Source organism: Cydia amplana, chromosome 10, assembly GCF_948474715.1.
Source record: "Cydia amplana chromosome 10, ilCydAmpl1.1, whole genome shotgun sequence".
NCBI lineage: Eukaryota > Metazoa > Arthropoda > Insecta > Lepidoptera > Tortricidae > Cydia > Cydia amplana.
Window position 1 is genome coordinate 15,376,249 of NC_086078.1, and position 11,561 is coordinate 15,387,809.

The window sequence follows — 11,561 nt, forward strand, 5'->3', positions numbered from 1 at the left end:
AGCGTCCCCTAGACCCATGTGGTGGAAAGATTCGCTGGCTATGGATGAGCTCTTGGTGGCTCAGTTGGCACAGCGCTGGAGTATCGATCCAGCGGCCGTGAGTTCAAATCTCACGCAAGGCACAAATTTTTCCACTTATAACTTTATTCTAAGCACATAGGTATGTGACAAAATGTATCATGTACAAGCAACCTGATTTGTGATTTACATGATAAGAAGATATACATAGACATTATACTTAGTACAAATCTCGCGCCCGCTCTTATGTATTTGGTTTTGTTGGTGTAAGCCACAATCGTGTTACATATAAGTAGGTAACTGTAGAAATATGTCGAACTTAAAAATTTTACTTGATTTGTTATTGATATGATACGCTAATTGATTCACGCGAAATGCACTGTCGTGTCAAGGTCGTATTTGTAAATCTAGTTGAGCACTGATTTAAACTTTCACGATTTTTACACATTATTAAATTGTACACCGGGACTTAATCGCGTATCTAAGTTTTAAGATTTACCTCCAATCCTTAACACTCTTACCTTAAAACTTAGATACGCGATTAAGTCCCGGTGTACAATTTAATAATGTAGTTGAGATTTTAAAAAACTGAATAGGTACTTTACTGGCCGAGGCCGCAAAGACTGTCTAAACTATCCTTAATCCAAACGGCCGACCGGGGTATTTATCCTTCTCATTCACACGCATGGTCTTAGCAAGGATGAACAGTGAGACAGTTAATTTGACGCCGGTCGTCAGCTTGCGGATAGGACAGCAAGCCGCGTAACCAACCTGCCAATCGCTTACGCTCCGTAGCGTAGCAATCGAAACGCAATTGTCACTGTCGCACTAAGATGGAAGAGTATTAGAGAGACAGAGACACAATGCGTTTCGTTGTCGAAGCGATAGCGATTGTCACCGTGGCTAGGCCGGCAGTGACTGTCACGACATGTTCGCTAACCACCTCGTCCGTCAGTCGCGGCTAGACTAATACACCTGCTTAATAGTTAAAACCCCGATAGCGGCAGGCGTGTCTCACTCCGCGACTTCGTCGCTTTGCTACAGGTAGCTAAAAGTACATCCGTTCGGCTCCAATTTTGGGGAAAGCCATAAGCCGCGCGTGGCGCTGTCGCCACCTAGCGGCCATATCTGTGCTGATCGTAACAGACGCGTTTTGTTAGAGAGTGAGTCTTCTGTACTTAGTACTAAGTATTATTTATTCTGTGATAGCGGTCCCCACTGTTCGTACACCGCTAATTTCATCTCTTTTCACATGTATATGCCGGAAGCTGATGCTTAGTAGTTTTCCGATATAGGTACCTACTTAATCTCGTTACATCGGAAATTGCTTAATGTACCTATGGTGAATAAATTAAATTACTTTAAAGGAAAACAGGAAACTTGACTTGATAGACTCGAAATAGGGTTTCTATTTTAAAAAGCAGTTTATTAGAAATATTTACTTAGTCTCAAAGTAGTGTACATGTAACTCGTATAAAATATTTACCCTTATATTTACTCGTAGTTTTTAGTTTAAGCCATCATAAAAATATGGTCAAAAACTACTCAACAATTTTGCTTTGATTGCTACCACGTCGGTGGCATACCATACAAGCATACGGCCCGCCTTATGGTAAGCAGTCACCGTAGCCTATGGACGTCTGCAACTCCATAGGTGTTACATGCGCGTTACCGACCCTTTAAAAATCTGTACACTTATTTTTTGAAGAACCCCATACAGTAGAACTCCCTCGAGAAAACTTCGGCATAGAGCTCATTCCACAGCCGGAACGTTTCGGCATCCTCATTTGTGACATTTCCACACATTGACATTGCAAAGTCTGTCCAAAGTTAGCTTGGTCCGATTCCTGACGGCTATGCTATAAAATATCAAACACGTTTGTTTTGCTACCGCTAGCGCCATCTATTGCCGAGTAGAAAAACAAACATGACATTCACGTCGTTTCCGGACACCTATAATATTAGAACCAGTGTAAATCTGACCTACGATAAAGCTTTGTTATTATGAATTCCTGGGTCATGTTAAACTGGAAAATTACCTGAAGAATGGCGATGGTTGATATACCCCGCTGCAGTAATGCGAAACAGTATTGCAGTTATAGTTGACATCTGAATGTCACCTATAATCCGTATTTACAAACGCCAAAAGAGAAAACTTCTACTTCGTATGTAAACAGAACATTAGCGAAATGAATGAGCAAGCCACAAGGCTCAACTGTGTTTAATAAGTTGAAAACTAGTAGTTCGCGGAAAAACCGAATGGAGTATCAGTTTTGAGAATTTAAGCCGTGGGCGAAATTATTCCGTGAACCTGGTGTTATCAGACACTTTCCGCGAAAAGTACTTACTTACGGGCCTTTCAATAATTATGACCTAATTTTAGCATACGTAGTGACCTAGTGACGGAATACTGTATGTTCATTAAAATAGTTATGACTTTATGATGTTTAATTCGGTTAGGAATATTAAAACATATACTTTGAAAGACAGAGATTACGTAAAGAATCATGCAGTCACGGGTAGGAAATAAATATCAACGACATATTATAAAAAAAGTGTTGTGTACCTAAAGGTGCCGTTCGGATTCAACCTACGCCTGCATTACTGCTGCAGTAATGCGACGCGACATTACTTCGGACTCTGACATTACTTTCGCAGTGTAAGTGCTAGTAATGCTGGTGTAGTCTCAATACGAACGGTACCTTAAGGGGCCCACTAATTACCAGTCCGCCGGACGAAATCGGCCTGTCAGTTGTTCGGAACTGTCAACTTTTTGTTCTAACTGACAGGCCAATATCAAGCTCAAAGGTACTACGGGTTGCAAAGACGACCCTTTTTTTTTAACAACGTTAGACTTTTCAAAGAAATATACACAGGTACTTACTACAATTCACTCAGACATTATAGTAGGTACCCACAAACAGTATTCTATCATTATAATGCAGGTTCGAATATAGAAACCACCACGGCAGAGTTTAAGACGTTTATTGTCAAGAAGATCGCACCACAGTAAATATTATAGGAACAGTATGACAAGCGTTGGCTAAAACTAAGAAATTACTAAACTAAAAACAGTGAATTGAATGTATCACAGTAAACATTAGCAAAACAGTACGGCAAGCTAGTACTAAAAGTAAGAAATGACAAAGCTAAACAATAAGCAACAAGCGTAAACTATTATTGTGCAAACATTAACATTAAACAAGGGCTAGCGAATAAGAAAATACCTAAGTAAAAGTTTACAAGGAAATAAAAATAGTGCCGAGCAAGCGAAACTAAAAGAATGCTAAGCGTTTAGAAAATCAAACATATGCAAAAACAAGGCAACAGAGTATAAACTAAGATTTTAACTTTAACAAATAAGCGGCAAGCTAATAGGACTTAGCGTATAAAATATTTAAAGGCACAACATAACAAAAGAGACTAACTAAATATTACACCTTACGGTTTACTTAATTTTAACATGCATACGAAACGTAGTGCAATGCCAAACAGATATCCCGTGCTACGGAAGTATCGCTTAGCGCATCTACTCCTAAGTACAAAGTGTACGTCCTAGCACTTAGAAAAGTACGTCGCGGCTGACCGGCACTGAACCGTGCTACGGAAGCAATACCGGGCGGTCGCGATGCTTTGCTCGTCAAGTCAGCTACTCCGTCCCATGTCAATGTGATCGGATCGCTGCGCGAGACAAACTGAGTGAGCCGCGGCCGCGTTGCGCCTTATAAAGGCCTGGCGCGGGCGATCGTGCGGGCTGCGCGCGCGCGGGGTAAGGCGGGTTCCTACGTTACCGGGCGCAGCAAGTAGTGCGAATGACTCATATTATTACTACGCGCGGTGGTTTCTTTTACGTTGCATTACAATCTCCCCCTCTGGCTCCGAAGACGTCTCGGATCTTGTTGACGGGGTTGACGACCACGCGGGCGCGAAGCACGTTGGGATGTTTCACTGGATACAGGTTTCTTTGGAGGTCGACCTCTTTTGCGGATTGGTATAGCAGGCGATGGCAATGGGCTATCTTTATCGCATTGGTATGGGCGCAGTGCTGAGGCGTGATACAATCCAATACTACAGTCTGGATGGCTAGGGTCGGCAATATGGAAGGAACTTGGTCCATGGCTGCTGAGGATCGTGTATGGACCATCTCTTCGAGGGGCGAGCTTTGCACTAAATCCTTGGGCGGTTTTACTAACGGCATGGCTTTCTACCATCACTCGATCTCCAGGCTTATAATTCGGACTATTTCTTCTACTCTTGTCGACGTATTCTTTCCTCTTTTCCTCCTTCATTTCCTGAACTTCTCTTACTCTTTTCAGTGTTTCCACTAGGGTTAATAACTTTGGCGTTATTTCCGGAATGAAATTTTCTGACATAATTATCTCCCTTAGATCATGCTCATTGTCATCAGGGGTTCTCAATTCGCGGCCAAATGTCAGATAAGCAGGTGAATGACCAGTGGTTGAACCTGTCGCTGTGTTCATTGAAAAACGAATACTTGGTAGCTGTTCAGACCAGATACGATGGTTGTCACCTACGAGTATGGCTAGTTGCGTCTTGAGATCTCTGTTTTTTCTTTCAACGGGATTGGTCTCAGGATGATACACAGGTGTAAACGCATGTTTGATCTTGAGGACATACGTAACTTGCTGCATCACAGCGCTGACAAATTGTGTACCATTGTCACTAATCATTCTTCTTGGCATTCCATATCGCAAGAAGATCTCGTTGATAAGGGTCATTGCGCAAACTTCAGCAGTTGCACTCTCTAGTGCGAATAATTCGACCCATCGAGTACACAAGTCTTCAATGATCAAAATCCATGACTTTCCATCTGAAGATGTCGGTAACGGACCAAATAAATCAAAGGCAATGACTTCAAACCTCTTGTTCATAGCAGTGGTTTGTAATAGTCCAGCTGGCTTCATGTTGGAAGGCTTGTATCTTTGGCATGGTATACAATTTCGGACGTAATTCTCGATGTCCTTTCTCATGCCTTTCCAAAAGTATCGCATACTGATACGATTAAAAGTTTTCTCTGCTCCGTAGTGTCCTGCTGTAGGCTCGTCATGGTAAACAGAGATAACATCCTTTTGATCGTCTACTGGAACCACAAGCTGACTGTTCTCAGCATCACTGTCAGGGTTATATCTGTACAATATGCCGTTGTTCATGATATATCCTTTTTGACTCCAGTATCTTGCATCTTCTACTGAGCTTCCTTCTAAAGCTGTGATAATCTTCTTTATATTTTCATCTTTCAACTGTTTCTCTCTTATTTCTTTTGGACTCTTTGTAGGTGCATCCACTACGACGCTACAGATTCCACAACTTTCTTTGTTATCCAAATCACAGTTAGGGCGTGACAACATATCGGCAACAACATTTGTTCGACCGGGTATATATTTTATGGTCAAGTCGAATGGCTGCAATTGTAGAGCCCATCTGGCTAATCTACCTGTTGGAGATTTTAACGTCATAAGCCATCTTAAAGCTTGGTGATCAGTCATGATCGTAATCGGTGAACCTTCTATATAGCCTCGAAATTTATTAACTGCCCACACGACGCTCAAAGCTTCTCGTTCAGTAGTCGAGTAGTTGCGTTCTGCCTGATTTAACAACCGACTGGCGTATTCCACGGGATGTTCTTGATCCCCCTCCCCCTGCACCAGAACTGCACCGATGGCATAGCTACTAGCATCTGATTTTATAATATAAGGCTTAGAATCATCAGCCTGTGCCAAAACGGGAGCCGAAACCAGGAGTTTTCGTAAAGTCTCAAACGCAGTCTGCTGTTCGCTTTTCCAAGTCCACTCTGTGTTCTTCTTTGTCAAGCGTGTGAGAGGCTCAGCAACTTTAGCAAAGTTTGGCACGAATCTTCGGTACCACGAGCACATTTGTATAAACGACAGTAAATGTTTAAGATTAGAAGGCGCGGGCATCTTCAAAATTGAACTGATCTTATCTAGATCGAGTTCTAGTCCATCCGCTGTAATGTAATGGCCAAGATACTTAATCTTTGCGACGCAAAAGTTACACTTATCTCTATTCGCTGTTAGGTTATACTCCTTCAAACGAGCGAATACATCTTGCAGATCTTTTAAATGTTGCTCAAACGATGTGGACATAATGATGAGATCGTCGAGATAAACCAAAAGTTTTATATGACTCAATGATATGCGAAAACCATCCATAAGCCTCTGGAATGTGGCTGGCGCATTACGGAGTCCGAATGGCATACGGAGAAACATATACATGCCAAATGGCGTGACAAAGCTAGTTTTGGCTTGATCCTCATCTTTGACTTTGATTTGCCAATAGCCAGCACGCAGGTCTATGGTAGACATGAAAGGCGTTCGTTTAGCATTATGCAATAGGTCATCAATGCGAGGTAAGGGATACACGTCAGGTGTTGTAATAGCGTTCAGTTGCCTGTAATCAACGCAAACTCTTGTTCCTCCATCCTTCTTAGGAACCATAACAACAGGTGCGGACCATGGTGACTGGCATGGTTTGATTATCCCTTCATCGAGCATTTTACTGACTTCTGCTTTCAGTATTTCAGTTTTTGCAGGCGGTAAACGATACGGTGGCACAGAGATGGGTCGATGACTTCCAGTGTCAATCACATGCTCTGTCTGCGTTGTTGGTTTTCCGTTTGGAATAAAAATGTCTTCGTGTTGACTTATTAATTCGTTCAACTGCTTATCTTCCTCAGAGCTGAGAACTCGTTCAGCTATATCAATAGAAGCAATATCTGTGCTCGGAGTTCCAAAAAGATTTCTGGAAACGGGTGATAACTCTATGTCATCATCTTCAAAAGCTTTCATCGCATCAAGCTTTAGCGCATCTATAATGGGAGAGTAACCATCGAGCAGAATGTTACGTTGACGTTTGGGTGGAGTGCGCAGTTCAATCGGTATCAGAGGTCCATAACTCTTAAGAATCTCTTCAGGTGGCAGCTGGCTAGTACTCATGCTTTGTGCAGAGGTAGAAGGGGCTTCATCAGCTAGCTGCGGCTCAAGCTGTCGCTTAACGGCCATCTTTGGGGACACGGTTAACCCAATACTGAAGGAAGGTCCATATGGACGCTCAAGACTCATTTCAGTCATTGATGTAGGTTGTTTTGGAGTCATGCATTTCTCTGGAATCGACAGAGTTGGAGAGAGTAGTTCTGGCAACGAAACTTCAGATACTATTTGGCTAATAAGAGTTTCTCCTATGTCTTCCGGGATCAAATCGAAAACTTTGGAGGGCTCATCTAAAAATCGGCATGTGAGCTGAGGAATATTGACGACCATCAGAGAGTCGGTTATATAGTCCACTCCTAATAAAGTTTTCGTATTACTGGCTCCTGGTAGCACAACAAGTAGTGTCGGTACAATTTTACCATACACATAGACAGGTACGGTGATGGTGTGGACGTCTTGCATCTTCGGTATTCCATCCGCGAGGGTTATATATCTCCGTTCCTGTTTAAACTTGTATCCCTCGTCTGAAAGTCTTCGGTACAATTGGTATGAACAGACACTGGATTTCGCGCATGTGTCAACATGGCCAATTGATTCTATATTATCAATCTTCATGGGAACTGTAGGCCTTCGGTGTGTTCCAGATAAGTTAATTGAGCAGATTTCTTCTAACTTGACTTTCTCAATATTGCACTTCGGACACCGACTACGAACGACGCCTGGCTCACCACAACCATAACACTTAAATTTTGGCTTTGCAGGATCCAAAGGAGTGACTGACGCTGTCGCTGACTGACTAGGCTTTGGAACCGCTTCTGGTTTTTCAGTAGCTTGTTCGTTTCTTCGTAACAACTTCCTGCAAACGTCAGCCGTGTGACCTGGTATTCTACAGTAATTACAGCGTGACTTCAATTTTGTGTTGTGACTGGTTCCTGGTTTTTCCATCTTCGCCGCTCTTTCACTTAAACTGCGTTCGACGTGTCTGGCCTTTTCAGATAACTCTTTAAAAGTAGTTATTGTGTCCCTGTTGATTTTGTCTCTGATCTCAAAGCGTAGTTGTCCAAAAATCATATCTATCTCGAATTGTTCTGTAAACCGAGGTGGTGGTAATTGTGCAATAAGTGCTCGCTTCTTCTGTATAAAAGTCTCTGTTGGAGTATTCTTGTCTTGCTTAACTTCGATAATATCTTGTAGAATTGCATAGGTAGGCTTCTTTGGTGCGTAAGCGTGTCGTAAACGAATTTCAAATTCCTTCCAAGTATCTATCTCATGCTTAACACCTTGCCACCAAACTGCAGCATCGTCTTGTAATATTAAGGGCAGCCCCTCTAGGATTGCGCTATCTTCTAACTCTTCAACTTGTTTAAAGGTTGAAACGCCTGATATGAATGCTTCTACTGCTGTAGGACTTCGAGTGCCATTGAATCTTGCAGGACATTTGCTAAGTAATGTTTTCTTTTTACTACTACCAACCGCTTGTAGAAGTTCCCTGAACTGTTCCGTCGACAAACTCATGAGCTGGGAAGGCTCCTTCGGAGAAGATTCGGTCGACATCTCTGGTTTGATGACCTTCGTCTTGATGGATTTCTCGACAGCTCTAGGTCTTAGGTTATACCGTTTGGCCTCCACGACTGGGCGCCAGATTATAATGCAGGTTCGAATATAGAAACCACCACGGCAGAGTTTAAGACGTTTATTGTCAAGAAGATCGCACCACAGTAAATATTATAGGAACAGTATGACAAGCGTTGGCTAAAACTAAGAAATTACTAAACTAAAAACAGTGAATTGAATGTATCACAGTAAACATTAGCAAAACAGTACGGCAAGCTAGTACTAAAAGTAAGAAATGACAAAGCTAAACAATAAGCAACAAGCGTAAACTATTATTGTGCAAACATTAACATTAAACAAGGGCTAGCGAATAAGAAAATACCTAAGTAAAAGTTTACAAGGAAATAAAAATAGTGCCGAGCAAGCGAAACTAAAAGAATGCTAAGCGTTTAGAAAATCAAACATATGCAAAAACAAGGCAACAGAGTATAAACTAAGATTTTAACTTTAACAAATAAGCGGCAAGCTAATAGGACTTAGCGTATAAAATATTTAAAGGCACAACATAACAAAAGAGACTAACTAAATATTACACCTTACGGTTTACTTAATTTTAACATGCATACGAAACGTAGTGCAATGCCAAACAGATATCCCGTGCTACGGAAGTATCGCTTAGCGCATCTACTCCTAAGTACAAAGTGTACGTCCTAGCACTTAGAAAAGTACGTCGCGGCTGACCGGCACTGAACCGTGCTACGGAAGCAATACCGGGCGGTCGCGATGCTTTGCTCGTCAAGTCAGCTACTCCGTCCCATGTCAATGTGATCGGATCGCTGCGCGAGACAAACTGAGTGAGCCGCGGCCGCGTTGCGCCTTATAAAGGCCTGGCGCGGGCGATCGTGCGGGCTGCGCGCGCGCGGGGTAAGGCGGGTTCCTACGTTACCGGGCGCAGCAAGTAGTGCGAATGACTCATATTATTACTACGCGCGGTGGTTTCTTTTACGTTGCATTACATCATCTTATTCTGCACTTGGATAAATTTTGTTAACAACAAGAGGTAAAAACAGTTGACAGAAAGAAATCGCACTTCAACAAGAATTATAGTACCGCTACTGTTAACTAGATGGCGTTACGTGTCAGGATCGCTTCTACTAATAAGCCCGAAGTTACTTCGGCACGTTTTGCCGATTTTTTCCAAGAGTAAATACCAAGGATAATAATAATTATCTTAACAAACGAACTAGGTCGTATTAATTTAGTCTCGCAGCTTTCATCATTAAAAAACAAACTCGGCAATATTAATTATAATTTTCATCTTTGCACGCTTTTGTCGGGGTAACAGATCCTCGGTTATTACGAAGACTTTTGTCAACAACACCACTCGAATTACAGAACAACGGATGGCTAAAGACTCTCGTTATCTTTCTTAATCTGAAAGCATTCTGACGACACTTCGTTATTTAGAATAAGATCAAACGGCATTCAGAAACCGCCGGGTGTCTCGAATACGGCTCCACGGGTGACACTGTGTTCTGAGGCAAATTGTAAGTTACAGAGCTTAAGTAACTCAGTATTTTACACACTTTTAGTTAACTTCACTCCGTATCTAGGTCTTATCTCTGGGAAAACGCGCATTTATTGAGTTTTTATATGTTTTCCGAGCAAAGCTCAGTCTCCCACATATTAAGTATGTGCTTAACCTTCACATTCATACTTATGTAAGTTGGGTGACAATGCAATAAGTATTAGGTATGGAACCATCGAGCTGATCTGATGATGGACACAGGAGGTGGTTATAGGAACTCTGTGATTAAAGAACGTAACCTAATTGTGTTTGGGTTTGTCTCGATGAGTAGGTACTAGTTGCCTGTTGAAATAAAAGTTCAGTACATTCAACACTATTAATTATGTAATTTAAATTTAGAGTAATTTGCCAGTAACTGGCCACCATACAATAACTGGCCACCTTAAACAGAATTGCCGCAAATTTTCCCTGTATCATAATTCCCGTGTCGACACGATTCGCAGCTGGAAAGCGCCACGCTGAATATGTCGACGCGAACAATGAGCAGATAGAAGCCGGGACTACCAAGCTCGTTATAATAAACCAAATCTTTCCCAAACGTCTGTATTATTGGTTACTAGCTTCTGCCCGCGACTTTCTCTGCGTGAAATAGTGATAATGATTGGTAAAAATACCCTATGTCCATCCCCGGGCCTCAAACTATCTCCATACCAGATCATCTACTACAGCGGTTCAGCGGTTTAAAGTTGAACAGCCAACAGACAGACATACAAAGTTAGGTGTTTTTGTATTTATAGTATTATAGCAGATGATTTTAGGGGGGAGGGGATCGATGACGTAATTTATGAACAGCCCCTTAAGGTACCATTCGGATTCAAACTGTAACACCGTAAAGTTTTCTAAACACCAATTTCACATGTTTAAATGAAAATTTAGTCTAAAATCATCACAAAAAATGTTACATAATACTTTTTACTTACTTAACCTTTTACTCCATTGTCGAAAGCAGGATTATCAATACTTTTCTAATCAAAGGAAGCGGTTGCGAAGAGGAAGATCCCTTTATTGAACGAGGTTGGGTCCGGAGGTCCGGGTTTACAGGCAGATTTTAGGGGTCGTTTATTTTATTGATTTAGGAGATACACTGGATGGTTTATAAAGGGGTAATGTTTTTCTTCATATATACGAAATATCATTTGATATTCACCAGTCGCGCTTTTCGGTGAAGGAAAACATCGTGAGAAAACCGGACTAATCCCAGTAAGGGCCTAGTTTACCCTCTGGGTTGGAAGGTCAGATGGCAGTCGCTTTCGTAAAAACTAGTGCCCACGCCAATTCCTGGGATTAGTTTTCGAGCGGACTCCAAACTCCCATGAGCCGGGGCAAAATTCCGGGACAACGCGAGGAAGATGATGATGTTTTTCTACTTTTTCTTTTACAGTCCATCCAAGCATCTCTGTACCGACCGACAAACAAATCGGACGTACACAGAC